At 42.7% G+C, this 18,407-nt stretch overlaps 1 pseudogene; it reads right to left on the bottom strand.

Moving 5' to 3' along the window:
• Positions 1-11,372: 11,372 nt before the first annotated feature.
• On the bottom strand, positions 11,373-17,237 carry LOC116636957 (annotated as a pseudogene).
• Positions 17,238-18,407: the final 1,170 nt, after the last annotated feature.

The raw sequence follows: 18,407 nt of genomic DNA, 5'->3' as shown, positions 1-18,407 counted from the left end.
CGCACGCATAACAGGCAGAACCATTTGCTGCTTTGGCTTCTGTGACAAATGGCACAGTTTCTCCAAGGCGTCCTGGAGCAGATGACGGAGCTAGCAAGTGGAATAGAGAAGAAGAGCTAGGGCACAGACAACCAATTTGAGCCAAATCTGTTTTTTTTTTTTAATTTATTTTATTATTTTTTTTTATTCTAGCTCTGTCCCTTACAGGATGTGGGTCCTTGAGCAGGTGACAAAACCTCCCTGGACCTCCATTTTCTCATCTGTAAAATAGAATAGTAACCACTGCCTCCCAAGAACGCTTTATTCATTCAGCTATCTGACAATTACTTGAATGCCGACGGGCGCCGGTGCTATTCTAGATGCCTGGGATACTGGGAAACAACACACCCAGAATCTCTGAACTAATATAACTGACAGTGCTGCGGGTGAGGCCAGCAACAGATAAGAAACCAAATCAACTAACTTCAGCTGGTAGTAAGTGCTATGAGGACGATAGAAAAGGGGGGGTAGGGGTGTGAGCCTCCACATGAGATGAGGAGTCGGGGAAGGCAGGCAGCTAATGAGTCACTGAGCCTTAGAACTGAACAAGGAAACAGTCGTGTGAAGATCTGACCGTCCCAGGTAGATGAATCAGCAGGCACCTGAGGAGGAAGAAGCCTGATGTCTTTGAAAATATATGAGGTAGAGCGGCTGCAGCAAACATATGGCCAAACCTGCCGATCCTACAGAACAAAGTAAGAATTTTGGTCTTGATCTACAGAGCAATGGAGAGGTGTTAAGCGTTTTTAAAAAAGCATTTGAACAAAAATTTAATTGTGGGAAAATATACATAATATAAAATTCACCATCTTAACTGGTTTTAAGGGTACAGCTCAGGGGCGTTACGCATATTCACAGTGCTGTGCAAAATCGCCACCGTCTCCAGAAACTTTTCATCTTGCAACACAGAAACTCCGAACCCATGAAACAATAACTCCCCGTTCCTGCCTCCCCGCCTTCCCCCACCCTGCCCCCAGCCTCTGGAAATCACCATTCTGCCTTTATGTCTCTGACTTATATAAGGGCTTTTAAGGAGCTAGGCGGTACGTATGTGTTCTGTGCAATGGGGAGTCAGCCTTGAACAAAACAACTAGAATCTCTGCCCAGGAATTACATCCCAGTGGAGGAGCTAGACACCAAACATGTTACCAAATAGATGAAGCATTGCCAGCACTGAAAAAGAAGGCTGTGAAAATCTAGGAAAAGGCCGTAGAAAGCAAGGGGAAGTGCGAGTTTCTGCCACGGCAATCAAGAAGACGTCTCAGAGAGGTGACATTGAGGTGAGACATTTCACGTTGAGAAGGAGGCAAACTAGGGTGAATCCTCGGAGGAAAAGTATGCCAAAGGTGGAAAACTCCCAGAGCAAAGGTTCTCAGATGGGCGGGGACCAGGCGGTGTTTGAGGGCAGAGAGGAGACCAGTGTGGTGGGGGCATCGGTGACAAGGGAAGGCAACATTATGCTTGTGTTTTATTTATTTGTTAAGGATTTTATTTATTCATTTGAGAGAGAGAGAGAGAGAGTACAAGCGGGGGGAAGGGGCAGAGGGAGAGGGAGAAGCAGACTCCCTGCTGAGCTGGGAGCCCAACATTGGGCTCCATCCCAAGACCTGGAGATCATGACCTGAGCAAAAGGCAGACGCTTAACCATCTGAGCCACCCAGGCGCCCCTATGCTTATGTTTGAAGAGATTGCTGTGTGCAGGCTGGGAAATGCATTGGAGAGGACAGAGTATGGTTGTCAAGAAGCCACTGGGCAGGCAATTGGTCCAGGCTGGAAATGATGGCACATTGGAGCAGACTGAGATAAGAGGGTGTAGATTCAGGAAAGAGCTGGGAGGTACAATGCTGACATGAGCGGAGTCTGGGGCTGGGTGAGGAGAGAGCAGGACACACGAGCCTAGGCAGTCAGGCTGTGGCAGTGGTTCAGGCGTGAGACTGCGGTAGTTTAATGGAGTAGGGGTTGCTGGAAGCTAGAGAGAAAGGAACCAATGCAAGAGTCCCTGATAACATCTTCTTTTCAACTGTCCTGCCCCAGGTATGGCTTGGAGTCACATCCATACGGTCACTCCCTGGACATTTGTAAATGATCCTCTGAAAAGCTGAAAAGACGGAGCAGGGCAAAATCTGGTCGGAAACACCATCTTTACTGTTCCCAACATTCTCCTTTTATTGAACATGCCTGAGATTGCATAATCCTATTTAGGGAATCATAACAACAGTCGAGTCCTCTTGAGGTAGCAATGGACTGAAAGCACTAAGTCGGAGATAGCCAACCTGAATGCCCGTAGGCACCAGGCAGGCGACTGTGAGAAGCTGTGGGATGCAGCAGGAAGGGGTGGGAACTGTGGCAAATTGTAGGGGGCTGGGCCGATCAAACGATCCTGAACTTCAAATTTCTAAGAATCCTCGTGCATTTAACCATGTGATCTGCAGGTTGTATTCAGCCTGTGGGTCACCTATTTGCTGCCCCCAGAGATTTTTTTAGGTCAACCCTCCATTCAGTCAGCCAGGTCCTTTCCATCAGTGGCCCTAAAGCTGATTTCCACCCCAAATTGTAACTTAAATGTATTGACTTGCATTCTATTGGCTTTTGGCCAATTATTAAACTGTTTTTGCATCTTATCTCTATCTGGCTGCATGCTTACTTCACCTAGCAACTTGTAAGCCCTCTGAAAACTTGGTAAGCGGGGATTCTGGGTCTTATTCCAAGTTTGGGAGGGATAAACACATAGAACAGGGCAAGACAATATACCTTGGTGACCTGAAGTCATTTTTAAACTGAATCCTTTTGAAAATGAATGAGTGTAGCAAGCTGACCATTTTTTGAAGAGTTTCCACGAATTCTGGCCACCCCAGATTTACCAGGGTTTGGGAGGCCTTTGCACGTAGGGGAAGATGAAGTGGAGACTTTTCCTCCTTGCTCAAGCAAATCTCCTTATTGGACCTTCTGTCTTTTTGAAAGAAGGTGTCACTTTACTGAAGGGTTAGCAAGAATTATGTCATGAGGAAGTGTACACAGGGCACCTAGAGACAGAGTGTTTCCACAGAGAAGTCTGCTCATCCAGAAGTCAGGCTGGAACAAAGTGTCTCTAAAGAGGCGACAGACTCAAGTACATGATCCCCTTTTTTCATTTGCTTTTCATGTAGGCTGCTGCCCCAGGCTGGTATCTCCTATCACATAGCTTTGAAATAATCATTTGGTTTGCTTTTACTCTCCTTTGTAACTTCTCAGGATTGGTCTTAGAAGTTGTCTAGTGCTCTGGGCCCTGCCACATTGGAAAGACTACATTTTAATCAAAATGTCCTCTCAGATGCAGTTAATATGAGTATAAATCAGTGTAAGGTCTCTGGAGGGCGATTTGGCAATATTCACCAGCGTTTGAAATTGTGATGTCAGAACCAGCAGTCCACCTCTGGGAACCTACTTTATTGAAATACCCACATAATAATGTAGGTTTATTTGTAGTAGCAAAAACTAGTGGCATCCTACATGTTCATCAATAGAAGATTGAATAAATGGCCCTATGGACCTACTACAGACATTGGAGCCATTAAAGAAAAAAGGCAAATCTATGTGTTCTGATGTGTAGGTAAAAATGTCATCTATGGTAGACTGTGGAGTGGAGACAGGATGTCCTAAAACTGTGAAAACAAAACAGTCCCTAAAAAATTTTCTCTATATTCACATGCAAACAGGCATAGGAGATTCTGGAAGAATATGTACCAAAGATTTAACAGTGGTTATTTTTGGAGACTGAGAGGGGAAGTGGTGGTAGAGTAGCAGAGATAGGAATGAGGAGATTAAAAATTTGTTACTTTATTTACTTTATATTGTCTGATTTTCAAAGAACAACGAGTATGCTTTACATTTATACTAAAAAATCAAACCCCAAAATTTAAAAATCAGTTACCCAAATATTGAATGCATAATACCAAGACATTAAGTGATTTTTTTCTCACTATTGCATGGATGGGTTTCATAAAATAACTCAACTGATGAACTTAACCATTTGTTTTAGAAGTGGTCACTTTGAGCATTGAGTAAAAGCCAAACTGTCATTATTGCCCCAAAAAAGTCATGTAAATATGCTTAATATTCTAAGAATAAATGATGGATATCTTAAAACTGAAAAAAAAAACCTCTCTGAGATAATTTCCAATTTCTTAGTTAGGAATCATTAAATTTGATATTTCCAATAAAAATAAATAATAATATTTGCAAAAAGAGCAACAAACTTCTATAGCTGCGCTGTCTAACATGGCGACCACCATCCACTTATGGTTATTACCCACTTGAATATGGCTAGTCTGAATTGAGATATGCTGTAAATATAAAACACTAGATTTTGAAGATTTCACAGATGTAAGATAATATAAAATATCTTAACATTTTAAAATGTTGATTATATGTTAAAATGATACTTTGAATGCATTGAGTTAAATAAAATATAATATTAAAATTAATTTTAACTTCTTTTAAAAATCTTTTAAAAAATGTGGTTACTAGAGGGGGACCTAGTTGGCTCAGTTGGTAGAGCATGCAACTCTTGATCTCGGGGTTGTAAGTTTGAGCCTCACGTTGAATGTAGAGATTACTTAAAAAAGAAAAAAGTCTAAGAAAGATTTTTTTTTCAGTTTAATTTGTTCTATTTTTGACTTTTTTGTGTTTGGGTGAAGATTTTTGTCTTAAACCTAGAATCATGAACTAGAGACTCTCAGTTGCACTTGGCCTACAAGTTGTTTTGAATATCAGGTTTCACATAAAAATATTCATTTTAGGATCCTCACAAAAAAACAAGAACATCTGACAACTCAGTCCACATTCCCATATGGGCTGAGTGGGGGCTTCCCCCCATTTAGGTGGGAACAAACTTTCATTTCCACTGCAGTCCCCACTACTCCCAGATATCTTCTACCCAGCACTTGCCCATTATTTTACAATCTCCATTAAAGAAGTTCAACCAGTTTTTTCAAATATCCTCTTGTCCTTGGGTAAAAAGATGTAGCCTCTCAATTTCCATCATTTTTTTTAAAGATTTTATTTATTTATTTGACAGAGAGAGAGAGAGAGAGCACAAGCAGGGGGAGCAGCAGAGGGAGAGAGAGAAGCAGGCTCACCAAGCAGGGAGCCCGATGCGGGGCTTGATCCCAGGACCCTGGGATCATGACCTGAGCCGAAGGCAGACGCTTAACGACTGAGCCACCCAGGCGCCCCTCAATTTCCATCATTTGATGAAGTCATGTACCAGCATTTTAACATAGCTTTAAGTATTTTTTCACAATTACTCCCTATGACCCACCATGGGACTACCATCAATTTAATCCTTTCTATTTTGATTTATTGATTTAATTGCAGAAAGTGGAGTTTACTATGGAACTATTCTGATCGGAAATGCATAATAAAATGCCAACTCTACTTATTTAACAACTTGGTTGATTATGTTCTGAAAATTATTCTCTTCTTTTCTAGAGATTATGTTCAGGGTATTGAGCTGTGTTTCAGAAAATACCTTTAACGAAAAGCTAAGTATTCCTAAGTCTCAGCATACAAATATATGTTAAAGAAAGTTTAGAATCAATTCATTCTTTAATGTGATAACAGTGAGGCATCATCGAACGCAGAAGCCATTGGTGACTTTGCTCAAACTGTAGAACTGAATAGAAAATCTGAACTAATGAAATGACATCTATTTAGTTGCAAGTTTTCAAATGCATACGATGCCACAAAATAATAGTCTTGATGAATAGGTCAGTAGGACCTAACCAATCTCCTTCAATTAGCAAAAAGAGAATCATCTTATTCATTCATTTATTCAGTTATTCACTCAACAAATATTTAACACATGCCCACTGTGGTCAGACACTGTTCTTGCTTCTGCGGATACAGCGGGAACAAACAGATGAAAGTTCCCAATTTCGTGAGGCTTGTATTTGAGGTAGGAGGGAGGAGGCAGGAAATAAATAAATAATATATGACGCTTCCTGAGCTCGGAAGTGCATGCAGGAGTGGCAGATGTTGCTATTTTTATGTAAGGGTGGCCTGGGAAGACCTCTCTCATTCAGGGACATTATATCAGAGTCCCAAGAAAGTGAGCAAATGGGACATGCGGATATCTAGGGAAAGTGCAGTTTGGACAGAGTATTGTAAGGGCAAAGGCCCTGTGGCAGGACCTGCTTGCTATGTTTAAGGAACAAAAGGGCTTGTATGGCTGGAGCAGAGGGGGTTAGCACGAGAGTGGTAGTATATGAGCCAGGTAGACCCCGGGGGACTTACCTGTCATGTGGGGCCTGAAGGCCAGTGTACGAATGTGGCTTTCCCTCTGTGTGAGATGAAAACTGCTAGAAGACTTTGAGAAAAGCAGTGATGCCACTTGATTTCAGTTTTAGCACATTGTCACCCCCACTATGGGTAGCTCAATCGTGTCAAGCATGCTAATTAATACGTTCTTCTATAATTACCTGTAACAAATTACCACAAACTTGGGAGTGCCCTAAGACACCAGAAGTATTTCACCTTACAGTTCTGCAGTTGGGAATCTGACATGTCTCACTGGGCTAAAATCAAAGAGTTGGCATGGCTGCCTTTTCTTCTGAGTCTGTAGGGTAAATCCATTTCTTTGTCTTTCCCAGCGTCTAGAGGCCACCCACATTCCTTGGCTCGTGATTCCCTTCCTCCATCTAAAAAGCCAGCAAAGGTGCCTCCCTCTGACTATCCTTCACATCTCCTTCTTTTTTTTTTTTTAAATTTTTTTATTGTTATGTTAATCCCCATACATTACATCATTAGTTTTAGATATAGTGTTCCATGATTCATTGTTTGTGCATAACACCCAGTGCTCCATGCAGAACGTGCCCTCCTCAATACCCATCACCAGGCTAACCCATCCTCCCACCCCCCTCCCCTCTAGAACCCTCAGTTTGTTTTTCAGAGTCCATCGTCTCTCATAGTTCGTCTACCCCTCCGATTTCCCCCCCTTCATTCTTCCCCTCCTGCTACATTCTCCTTTTTTTTTTTTTTCTTTCTTAACATATATTGCATTATTTGTTTCAGAGGTACAGATCTGTGATTCAACAGTCTTGCACAATTCACAGCGCTTACCAGAGCACATACCCTCCCCAGTGTCCATCACCCAGTCACCCCATCCCTCCCACCCCACCCCCCACTCCAGCAACCCTCAGTTTGTTTCCTGAGATTAAGAATTCCTCATATCAGCTTCACATCTCCTTCTGACTCTCTTCTTCCCTCTTCCATGTTTAAGGATCCTTGTGATTACCTTGGACTCATCCAGATAACCCAGGATAATCTCCCATCTCAAGACTCTTAATCACATTTGCAAAGAAAGTCCCGTGTACCATGTAAGGTAACATATTCAGAGTCTCTGGAGATTAGGAAGTGGACATCCTTGGGGTGGGGCTGTTATTCTATCTAGCGTCATACTTTGCTAAATAACCACAACTCCCCACCCCAATACATGCCCCTAATGCCTAACAGGATGCAAATTTCAGCTATGGAGAACAAATTTTGAATAAATAAAATTTTCCATTTATAAATTTCATGGTTCAGAAATTACCAGATCACTTTTTTATTTTTTTGAAGATGTATTTATTTATTTGAGAGAGAGAGAATGTGGGGGAGGGGCAGAGGGGAAGCAGATTCGGCTCTGAGCAGGGAGTCTGACATAGGACTCCACATTGGGCTCGATCCCACGATCCTGAGATCACAACCTGAGCCAAAATCAAGAGTCGGATGCTTAGCCAACTGAGCCACCCAGGCGCCCATCAGAGCACTTCTTACATGGAAGTGCTACATGGTGACCTAAAGCACACATTTGGAAGCAGAAGGGAATTTGTTGGCATAGGGAAGAGGATGATGAAAATATCTATGACCAGAAAGAGGTTTGCAACCATCTTTAGAGACAGGTTCACGAAATAACTGAGAGTCAAAAAGAAGCAGCAGCTGCAAGAGGATCATTAATTCTCCAGCACCTCAGGCCATCAGGCAAAAAAGTGCAGATCCTGGCAGATGAAAGCTGAGCCTGTGTGCAGGGAACCATAAGAGCTGGAGGGATATGGCAGGGCACGGACTGCTTTGTTGCTCTTCCTGGATACATCACGCCTCCTATTAGATGGGAATGCCTGGCCTGAGGGAGAAGAAGCAGGCACGGGGCCCTATTCATCACCAGGTCAGAGCTTACATACATTCTCTAACTGTGAATGGCCACTGCAGTATTTTGTTACGTTTTGTCGTGCATTACAAAGAATGATTACCTAATAATATCTGGCCTACCTCCGAAGCACTCCATATTTGCTTGACCCACTAAATCAGAACAGAGTTTTAACTGGGGAATGGAGAAGCAACAGGACCCGAATTTGGGGCACTATCTTAATCTTTGATTTTCCAAAGAGGTTTTGGGAGTCTAGCCTTGTGCCACCTTAGCCAAAGTTTTACCATCAGGGAAAGGCCCAGCTGAAATTAAGGGGGAAGGGAGAACAAATGAAAGAGAGGGAAAGATAGGAAAATAGAGTCAAAGTAGCCCAGCTCAACGGAGCATGTAATGACTTTTGTCTCTGAGTGCGTTGTGACTTCGAGCATTGGGTCATTTCCTGGCACTGCAGTTAGATACATGTTGTATAGAACACTGTCATTTAGGGAGCCGTTTTTACCCAGAATTTTATGCATTGTGTCCAGTGAAACTTACAATGACTTCATGTGAAAAGAAATCTTACATTTCTTATGAGAGCAAGTGGCAAATCTTCATTAAAATAATGATCACTAATCCCGATCACTTATCTCTTAAATACAGTGATCTGCTCCCCACCTGGTTGCCCCAGAGGGACTTCTTATCAAGCCATAGTTGACGTCTAGCTTCCGAGAAGATGAGTTGCTTGCCCAAGTGGTCATGTGGTCAGTTAGATGCAGAATGGGTATCTAAGTCAAAGTCTGCTTGATTCAAAAGTTCATTCCTGATGTGTCCCTCTCATTTCTTCCCAGAACTATTGCTATCAGTTTGGTGAGGGTTTTCTCAAAATTTGAAATTCTGAGGACTTTTGTTTTTTCCAGTTTTTAGCCCAAAAAAGTTTACTCTGAATCATGAGCTTATCTTCATTATTTAAAGATATCCAGCAAGTTTGGGGTTCAAATCCTGCTGCCATTTATTAGCTGTAAAATTTAAGGCCATTTGGGCTTTCTGTGTCTTAGTTTGGTTTTGTGCATCATTCAGATGATAACAGTAGTATCCCTCGCCCTAGAGTTGTGAGGATTAAATAGAAAAATTTGTGGGAGGGGCACCTGGCTGGCTCAGTTGGAAGAGCATTCGACTCTTGATCTCCTGGTCATGAGTTCGAGCCTCACGTTGGGTGCAGAGATTACTTAAATAAATATTTTTTTTTAAAAATTCATGTGAAAGAATATTCTATAGTCATTAATATTACTTATTATTCATTTAACAAGTATGTATTAGGTGCTTACTTAGTGTTCAGGATAAACACATTTCTTGCAGTCAGAGTTTATGGTTCCCTGGGGAGTCACACAAGTGAACGGCAATAATATAACACGTCACATGTCATGATAGGATGTCATGCAAACATTGAGAAGGAGTATCTAATCCAACATGGGCAGGGCAGGGCAGGCTTTTGAAGGGAGTGATGTTTTATTTTATATTTTTTAAAGATTTTATTTATTTATTTATTTAGAGAGTGAGCAAGTGGGGGAGGGTCAGAGGGAGAGGGAGAGAGAGAGAAGCAGACTCTGTGCTGAGCACGGAGCCCAATGCAGGGCTCGATCTTATGACTCCTTGATCATGACCTGAGCCGAAACCAAGAGTCAGAAGCTCAACTGACTGAGCCACCCAGGCGGCCCAAAGATTTTATTTTTAAGTAATCTCTACACCCAACATGGGGCTTGAACCCACAACCCCAAGATCAAGAGTTGCATGCTCTACTGACTGAGCCAGACAGGCGCTCCTGAAGTGAGTGGTATTTTAAAGGCAACTGAAGGATGACTAGAATTTTGGAAAGCAAAACAAATTTTAGAAACTTGTTTATGTATGTAATTGTCCAGAGGTGACATAGAGAAGTGGAAAGGAGGTCAGGGTAATCGGAACAGAAAGTGCAAAGAGGGGAGAAGGGAGAGATGAAGCCAGAGAAGTGAGCAGGGATCCAAGGCCAACCAGAAGACTTTTCCAAAGTTCAGTGCAAACCAAAGATGGCTGCCTGATTTCCCTGATGCTTTTCTCTTACCATGAGTGGCCACTGAAATATTCTTTATGTTTTGTGTACCTTGCAAAAAACCCAAAATGATTCTACCATGTCATCTTAGTTTGGATTCTCCTGGAACTGGAACCTAAAGAGAAGGGTTCAAGCACAAGGCATTTATTTGGGATGGTGATCCTGGGAAACACCAGTAGGGGGATAAGGAAATGAGAGGAGTGGAAGGCAGATGCTAGAGTGTGTTACCGAGCTTGTTAGCACCTACGACAACTGGAGCTCAGTCCTGCTGGGGAACACAGGGATCCCAGGTAGAAGCACCTCTCCTGAGTTACCGACACTGAAGTAGAGGAAGCCGAGGTGTTTAACCCCCAGGTAGGTCCCTGCTGGTCATTGGTTGAGGGATGCCTCCAGGGGCATGAACTCTCTGGCACTCTGGCTTGCTCTGTGTGCAGGCCAAGCTGCCACCTGGGCTGAGCTGTAAATGCTCTCAGTGGTCTCCTGCACATAGTTGAGGTGAGTATGGATGGAATGGGGGCAGAATACTGAGCATCTGCTACACATTTCTTTTTTTTTTAAGATTTTATTTATTTATGAGAGAGAGAGAGAGAGTGAGAGAGAGTGCGAGCAGGGGGGAGGGGTAGAGGGAGAGGGAGAAGCAGACTTCCCACTGAGCAGGGAGCTTGATGTGGGACTCAATCCCAGGACTCTGGGATCATGACCCAAGCTGAAGGCAGATGCTTAACCGACTGAGCCACCCAGGCGCCCCCCTGATACACATTTCTAAACATGTTAAAGAGAAAAAAAAAGTAAGGGCCCCACCCTTGTAACCTTGTTTAACCTTAATTATCTCCTAAAGATCCCATTTCCAGATATTGTCACACTGGAGGTTAGTTTCAACATATGAAATTGGGGGAACACAATTCAGTCCATAGCATTCTGTCTTTTTTTTTTTTTTTCCACTTTCCTGAACTTTATTAAAGAAAAAGCAATGATGGTAAATCTCGAGAACATAGTCAGTTTTCTAGGATTCTTCCCTCGAAAATGTGACATTTGATTTCCAAACACATGCCAGAGCGTACATGTTTCCCAATTGTAAGTAGGTGAGAAGATGAAATCCTAAGATGTTCATCTTCCAACTTTCCCCAGCCTGTGGTCTGTGGATCGGCAATAATTGCCTGAACAGCTACTATGGCTTCATTAATTTTTGTCTGTAGCTCTCTGAGCTCTTCTATATGCAGAAATCTCAGAATTTGAGCAGCTTCATTAAGAACTGCATCTCCTGTGTCAAAACCAAGAATGTGTTTGTCTAAAGCAACAGGCAAGCCCTCTTCCGTTTGATTTACTTTAGCAACTGCATCCTGGGTCAGGCGCTCCTGGACGGAAATGCAAATTGCCTTAAGCATTGCCAGGTAATCATCATGATGCTGAATCTGAAGAAGGTCGGCCAGAGCCATTACACCAGCCTTAAAATCAGGATTGGTTACATCCAAGTTGACCAATGGTTCTGCATTTTTAGCAGCATTGTCAGCATTTTTTGTCTTACCAGGTACCAAGTCCTTGTATTTTTCAGCATTATCTCCATATTCAAGACTAACAGCTAAACCAAGAAGCCAGTCAATTGCTTCTTGTCGATCTTGAATCTTGAAAGGACAGTTAACATCTTTGAGATACTTTTAAAAGAACTTGGGCCAGTCACTGCTGTGGATGTTTCTTAAATTACCTCGGTCTTCAATCTTGTAGTGTCTGATTTTCTGGTCTTCAAGCCAAACAATAAAGTTTCTAAATTCTGTTTCATCTTTGCAGTTGAAGGCAGCCGGGTTGTGGTAGTCGAGGGCCGTCAGCTTGCGTCGGCACGTGGTCCCCGCGTCTCGCTCTGGTCCCCGGGGCTTCGGCCGGGAGAGGACAGGGGAGGCACCAGTGAACCGCCGAAAGGGCCCATAGCATTCTGTTTTAATTTAAGGGCCCTAATTTAAATGTTAATCTTCTTCAGATACACCCTCACAGACACATCCTGAATAACATTTGGGCAAATGTCTGCGCCCAGTCATGGACACATAAAATTAACCAGCACAGTCTCTGATCCAGGTGCCGTGTGGTTCTGCCAGCATATCAATGAAGCTGTAACAGGTTAACTTGTTAGCTTGTAGGTACAGTACGTTGTCAGACCCCTCACAGTTCTTGATGATCCTACCAAGCCAACTCAACTGATTTTAAGACTTCGAATTAAAAAAGGAGCTCTAAGTATTTTGTGTGCTTTTCCTTTGTGCTTGGCAAATACATTGCAGAAATCCTTATAAAAAATAAAGTTTTGTGTTTCCTCCAAGATGTTTTAGCTTTCCCAAATTTTGCCATTGAAAATGCCAGCCCTCTTCTGGAAAATGCCTCTGAACGTACACGGGTTGCCATAATCACTGTGTCTGTCTCACTTCATGCTTCTCTGTTATTAGTGCAAATCCTGTAACCCATCCATTTGTGCTGTCCCATAGATCTCCGCATCAGTGGGCGGTATGTAGACAAACAGTATTATTACTTGGTAACACAATGGTTTTAAGATGAAACTATCATTCCCTCCCTTCTTATCTCCCACCATATGTTATTTTTTTAAATTTTATTTATTTATTTGAGAGAGTGAGAGAAAGCATGAGCGAGGGGGAGGGGCAGAGGAAAAGGGAGAAACAGGCTCCCCACTGAGCAGGGAGCCCAATGCAGGGCTCGATCCCAGGACCCTGAGATCATGACCTGAGCTGAAGGCAGATGCTTAACCGACTGAGCCACCCAGGCGCCCCTCACCATATGTTATTAATTTAGCAACCTCTCATTAGGATACCATTATGTGCCAGACAGTCTAAAAATCTTTGGGGACATCACGATCCATTTATTTTATAGCTACCTCTTGGGGCACAGGGCAAGGCACTGGGACTCTGGTGGCAGAACATGATCCTTGCCCTCATGGTGTTTACTGGTTCATAGGGAGTTACATTAATCAAGTGAATACACACAAATATAAAATTGTAAATGTAATAAAAGCCATGAAAGAGAGGTCCATGGGGGTATGAGAGCACCTAAAGAAGACATTTGACTTAGTAAGTCTTTCCTGAGGAAGAGCTACATGAAGAAGCAACCTTCAAAATTAATAGAAACTAAATAGATGAAGGGAAAGCGAGAACTCCAGGTAGAGGGAACAGCATGCGCAAAGGCCCTGTGGCAAGAAGGGGCATGGTGAGGAGAAGTGGGGGCTGAGAGAAAGCCAAAGTGGCAGGAGCTGAAGGGGAAGTGTAGTGAGAGATTAGACTGTGACAGGGGTGGGGAACAGAGCCTGCAAAGCCTATGAGCCATATTAGGAAGTTTTATTTAGCACCTCATATAATAAAGTTATTGTCTCCCTCTGGGGCAGTGTTCAAGTAGACTAACTGCTCATTTTAGAAGATTTAGTCTTCCTAAGGTCAGGGTTTCTCAAATCAGATGCAAACCCACTGCCTGCACAGCATTCGCCTGGGCCCCTCTGCATGACCCTCATGGGACTTGAGAGCTCGGGGAACCAATGTGAACATGAAGCTTGCCATGTTGAGTAATGAAGTCTTTAAGAGCAATATGTGATTCCCACCAAAGGGTCTTATGTAGGTGAACCTGAATTGGCTCCCAGCTTTAAGAGATTCCAAAACTGATAGGATGAATAGATAGCTCCATGATCAGTCGTGGTGAATCATGACAGGCAGTATGAAATCGTGGTTAAGAGGACGGACTCTGGAGCCGAACTGTCTGGGTTCAGGTCCTGATTTTGTACGTATTATTTTGAGGGGATGACTTAACCTCTCTGTTCTAATTTTTGTCACCTGTAAAATGGGAATAAGAACAAAATCTGCCTCCTAGACTGTATTAAGTACACAAAGTGCTTGGAAGAGCCCCTGGTAGCCAGTCAGTACTAAATCATTGTTAGTTATGTTGGTATCATGGTGATCTGGGCTACACAGAGGTTGTTGGCCCAAAGGGCAGTTGTAACCCAGAGGAGGACTCAAACTCAGAAAGCTTGGGAGAGGCCTGCCAACAAGCTAACAATCCTTCAAGAGGACTCAAGGGCAAGGACATTCTGTCAAAGGAAACACGATCCGCAAAAGCCTAGAAGTTTGAAAATTAGCATGTCATAAAACCAAGTACCAGGGTGGCTGGGAGAGTGTGAGGCAGGGAGCATCCAGAGGGGAGTGGAGCAAAGGGGTCTGTGCATCTCAAACTCTACCTTCCAGCAAGCAGTTTCCCTGATACACTCTCTCCTTGGCTTGAATTGTCTGGTCTTCTTTGCATCCCATAATTTAGATTCAGTTAAATGTTTGTACCAGTTTGTATGTGGAGATACAGTACAGCCCCTCCTTAACTTTTTAAACCCATCATTTAGAATACAGTTGTTTACATACTTTAAAAATAGCCTACTAGGAAAATAGATAAAACCCTATCGATAAACCTTATAGATAAAACTTACAGATGAAACTAACTGAAGAGATGATAAAAAATGAGAACAGAGAGGGGTTAAGTCATTTGTCCAAAGTAAAACATACACAAACAGGATCTGGGGTTTCATCAATGTTAGTGGACAGATGGCTGACCCCAGTACTATCATTAAATAGTTGTATCTCCTTTTGCAAGGTTTGGATCTACAGTGTTTACATCTGCAAAATGGGATCATAATTTCCTATTGCCTAAGAATCTCATCCAGTGATTAAGGGCATCAAATAATATCAAATACTTTGTAAAGCACATTAAGATGCTTTGAAAAAACAGCAAGAGGTTTCTGTGGCTGAGAGGAGTGAGCAAGAAGGAATGGCAAGTGAAGTGTTCCCAGAGGGAGGCCTTATAAAGCCTGAGGGGAAATAGCTAGAATTTTGGATGTATTCTGAGGAAGGTAAGGCATTATTTACCATTAGCTGCAACAGTGCTGTATAACAAACCACCTCAAAACTCAGTGGCATTCAACAATAAGCATTTTTTTTCTTGCTCACGTGTCTGTGGATTGGCTGGTAGTTAGCTGATCTAGCCTGGTTTGGCTCTGGGCTTTGGGTGGGGTTCCGGTCTGTTTCTCCTACATTTCGTTCTCCTTTAACACTGAGGACACGCACAACTCCACATGCACATTTCAAGGACTCTGCTCACATCTCCTTGGTAAAAGCAAGTCCCATGTCCTTGTTATATAGGGTAGAGACGTAGACACTGCTTTTAATGGAAGCAACTGCAACCCCACACGGCAAAGGGCATGAATAAAGGGAAGACTAAGGAATTGGGGACATTTAAATCCACCTCCCATATGTAAGAAACCACTGGGGGTTTTGTGGAAGAGGGATAGGATTTACTTACATTTTAAAAGAACCGCTCTAGGGGCACCTGAGTGACTCAGTCGGTTAAGAAGCTGCCTTCGGCTCAGGTCATGATCCCAGAGTCCTGGAATCGAGTCCCATGTCGGGCTCCCTGCTTGGCAGGGAACCTACTTCCCCTCTCTCTGTCTCCCAACTTGTGCTTTCACTCTCTCTCTGTCAAATAAAAAAATAAAATATTAAAAAAATAAAAATAAAAAAAATAAAAGAACCGCTCTAAGTGCTCTGGGGAGAACAGATTCTAGGGAGACAAAGGATATCCATTAGGAGGCTATTGCTAAATCTTGCTATTGTCGGATTTTAAAATTGCTTTCAGCCTCAGTTAAGTGCAAAATGCTCTCATGCTCGTTCTTCATTTGATTTTTGTTATAAGCCTAAACAGCAAAAGGCAGCAAAGATCATTCAAGTAGTACTTACTGGTTTTCGTTGTTGTTGTGTTTGTTTTTGTTTTGGTGAGGTGTACATCAGAGCTGTTCTAAGCACAGGTTTTGAGATCTGACGTACCCAGGTTGTGAACTACAGCTCTCCCAGTGAGTAGCAGCAGGACCTTGGGTAAATTACTTGACTTTTTTGCACTTCGGTTTTCTTTTCTTTTTTTTTTTTAAGAGTTATTTATTTATTTGACAGAGAGAGAGAGAGACAGTGAGAGAGGGAACACAAGCAGGGGGAGTGGGAGAGGGAGTAACAGGCTTCCCGCCGAGCAGGGAGCCCGATGAGGGGCTCAATCCCAGGACCCTGAGATCAGACCTGAGCCGAAGGCAGATGCTTAACCGACTGAGCCACCCAGGTGGCCCCCCCCAGGTTTCTTTTCTGTACAAAGAGATTAATAATCATAATAATACCCCCTCATTCAGGGGTTGGTAAGAAGATCCAACGAGATAATGTATGGAAAGTACCATCTTAGTGCTTGGCCCTTAACAAGCAATTAACACACAGTAGTTGTTACTATAATAAATATATTTATACTTCAATATTCAGCACTATTGTAGTCAAATTACAGACAATAAAAAACTATAGGAAAGATGGTCACATTATCATAACTGTATCAGAGACCAGTTCTAGATAGCTTTAGAAACAGTTCAATTATGAATCGTTTCAGAGCATAAATAAATCTGCAGATAAAGGCAAAACTAAATGAGTTAATATCTGTCTCTACAACGTTATAGCATAAGAGAATATACTTTTCCATTTGAGGTTGAGACTATCATTATTCTTGTTGAAATTCCTTCCTTGCAGGATATATGCTTGTTCGATTTGCAAAAGAATGAGCTTCAGAGGGGTGGCTGGGCGGGTGTCAAACAAACAAACAAGCAAACAAAAAAAAAAAGGAAAGAAAGAAAGGAAGAAAGAAAGAAAGAAAAACACAGCCAAAACTAAATTAGTTTCCTGGAAAAATAATATCAAAGCTTGAAGTGATCTGATTATATGGATAAATCAATGGAAATGAGACAAGGTATACTCCGGTTATGTAATCTTCAAATTGCTACCTGTCATTGAGCAATATAAGTGGGGTTGCACAGGCAGAATGGGAAAAGGAATCCAAGTTACCTTTTGTGTATGCACTTTCTGTTCCCTGGATGGGAATTATCAGCCAAAGGGGGATTTCAACCATCTTCCTGTCTTCTTCCATCGTAAGGTGTAAAGAATAAGTATTTGCATTTTTTTGAAAGATTTGCCCATTTATTTTAGAGAGAGAGAGAACAAGCACAAGTGGGAGGAGGGGCAGAGGGAGAGAGAGAATCTTGAGCAGACTCCCCACTGAGCAGGGAGCCTGACACGGGGCTCAATCCCAGGACCCTGAGATCATGACTTGAGCTGAAGGCAGACGCTCGCTCAGCTGACTGAGCCACCCAGGTGTCCCAAACATTTGCATTTTTAAAAAGTTAAATAAATATTTGTTGAAAAGCCTGATACTGTGTAAGGCACTAGGAAGCAAGGACAGGATTACTGCCTTCGTGGGGCTCCCAGGGTAGAGGGAACCACAAACCAGAGGGTCAGCCTGAGGCCAAGGCTGTACTTTTTGGGGAGGGGAGTCTATGCGAACACTGTGCTTAATCACAGCTTGAAAATCCCATCTATCTTCATATCAGTTTATAGTATTAAATTAACTTATCAGGAAGCTTCAGGATGTGATGAAAGGAAAACAGGTTTTAGAATCCGGAAGACTCAGCTTTATATCTCCTCTGTCACTTGCTAGCTGTGTTACTTGGGCATCTGCCTTCTGAGCCTCAGTTTCCTCATTGCTAGCATGAAGACAATAACAGCATTTGCTCTATGGGATAATTATGAGACTCGAAGAGAGAAAGTATCCAGCCTATGGAAAGTGTTCAGTAGCGGAGAGCTGTTAAATATGAATGCATTACTGACGTAGAGTTACTGCCAACCACAGTGTTGGTCAGTGCAATATTAGTGTATTAGCTGTGTGACCTTGAGTCAGTTACTTAATCTTACTTTTTTTTTTTAAGATTTATTTGTTTGAGAAAGAAAGAGAGAGCGCGCGCGCGCACGCGTGCATGAGCAGGGGGCGGGGCAGAGGGAGCAGGAGAGAAAGAATCTCGAGCGGACTCCCCGCTGAGCCCAGAGCCCCATGCGGGGCTCACGCTGAAGAGCCTGAGATCTCGACTTGAGCCGAAACGGAGACGACTGAGCCACCCAGGCACCCCAGTTACTTAATCTTTCTAAACCTTAGTAAAATGGAAACAATAATAAAATCGCCAATGCTAGTAAGTGCCTAGTAATTAATAAGCACTTGGAAAATGCTCAACATTGTTATTGTTTAAATTTACAAACCTCTTTGCTT

Source organism: Phoca vitulina, unplaced genomic scaffold (genome assembly GCF_004348235.1).
Source record: "Phoca vitulina isolate PV1807 unplaced genomic scaffold, GSC_HSeal_1.0 scaffold13, whole genome shotgun sequence".
In the NCBI taxonomy this organism is placed as follows: Eukaryota; Metazoa; Chordata; class Mammalia; order Carnivora; family Phocidae; genus Phoca; species Phoca vitulina.
Note: the sequence above shows the minus strand (reverse complement) of the source record. Positions and strands in the feature narration are given on the sequence as shown.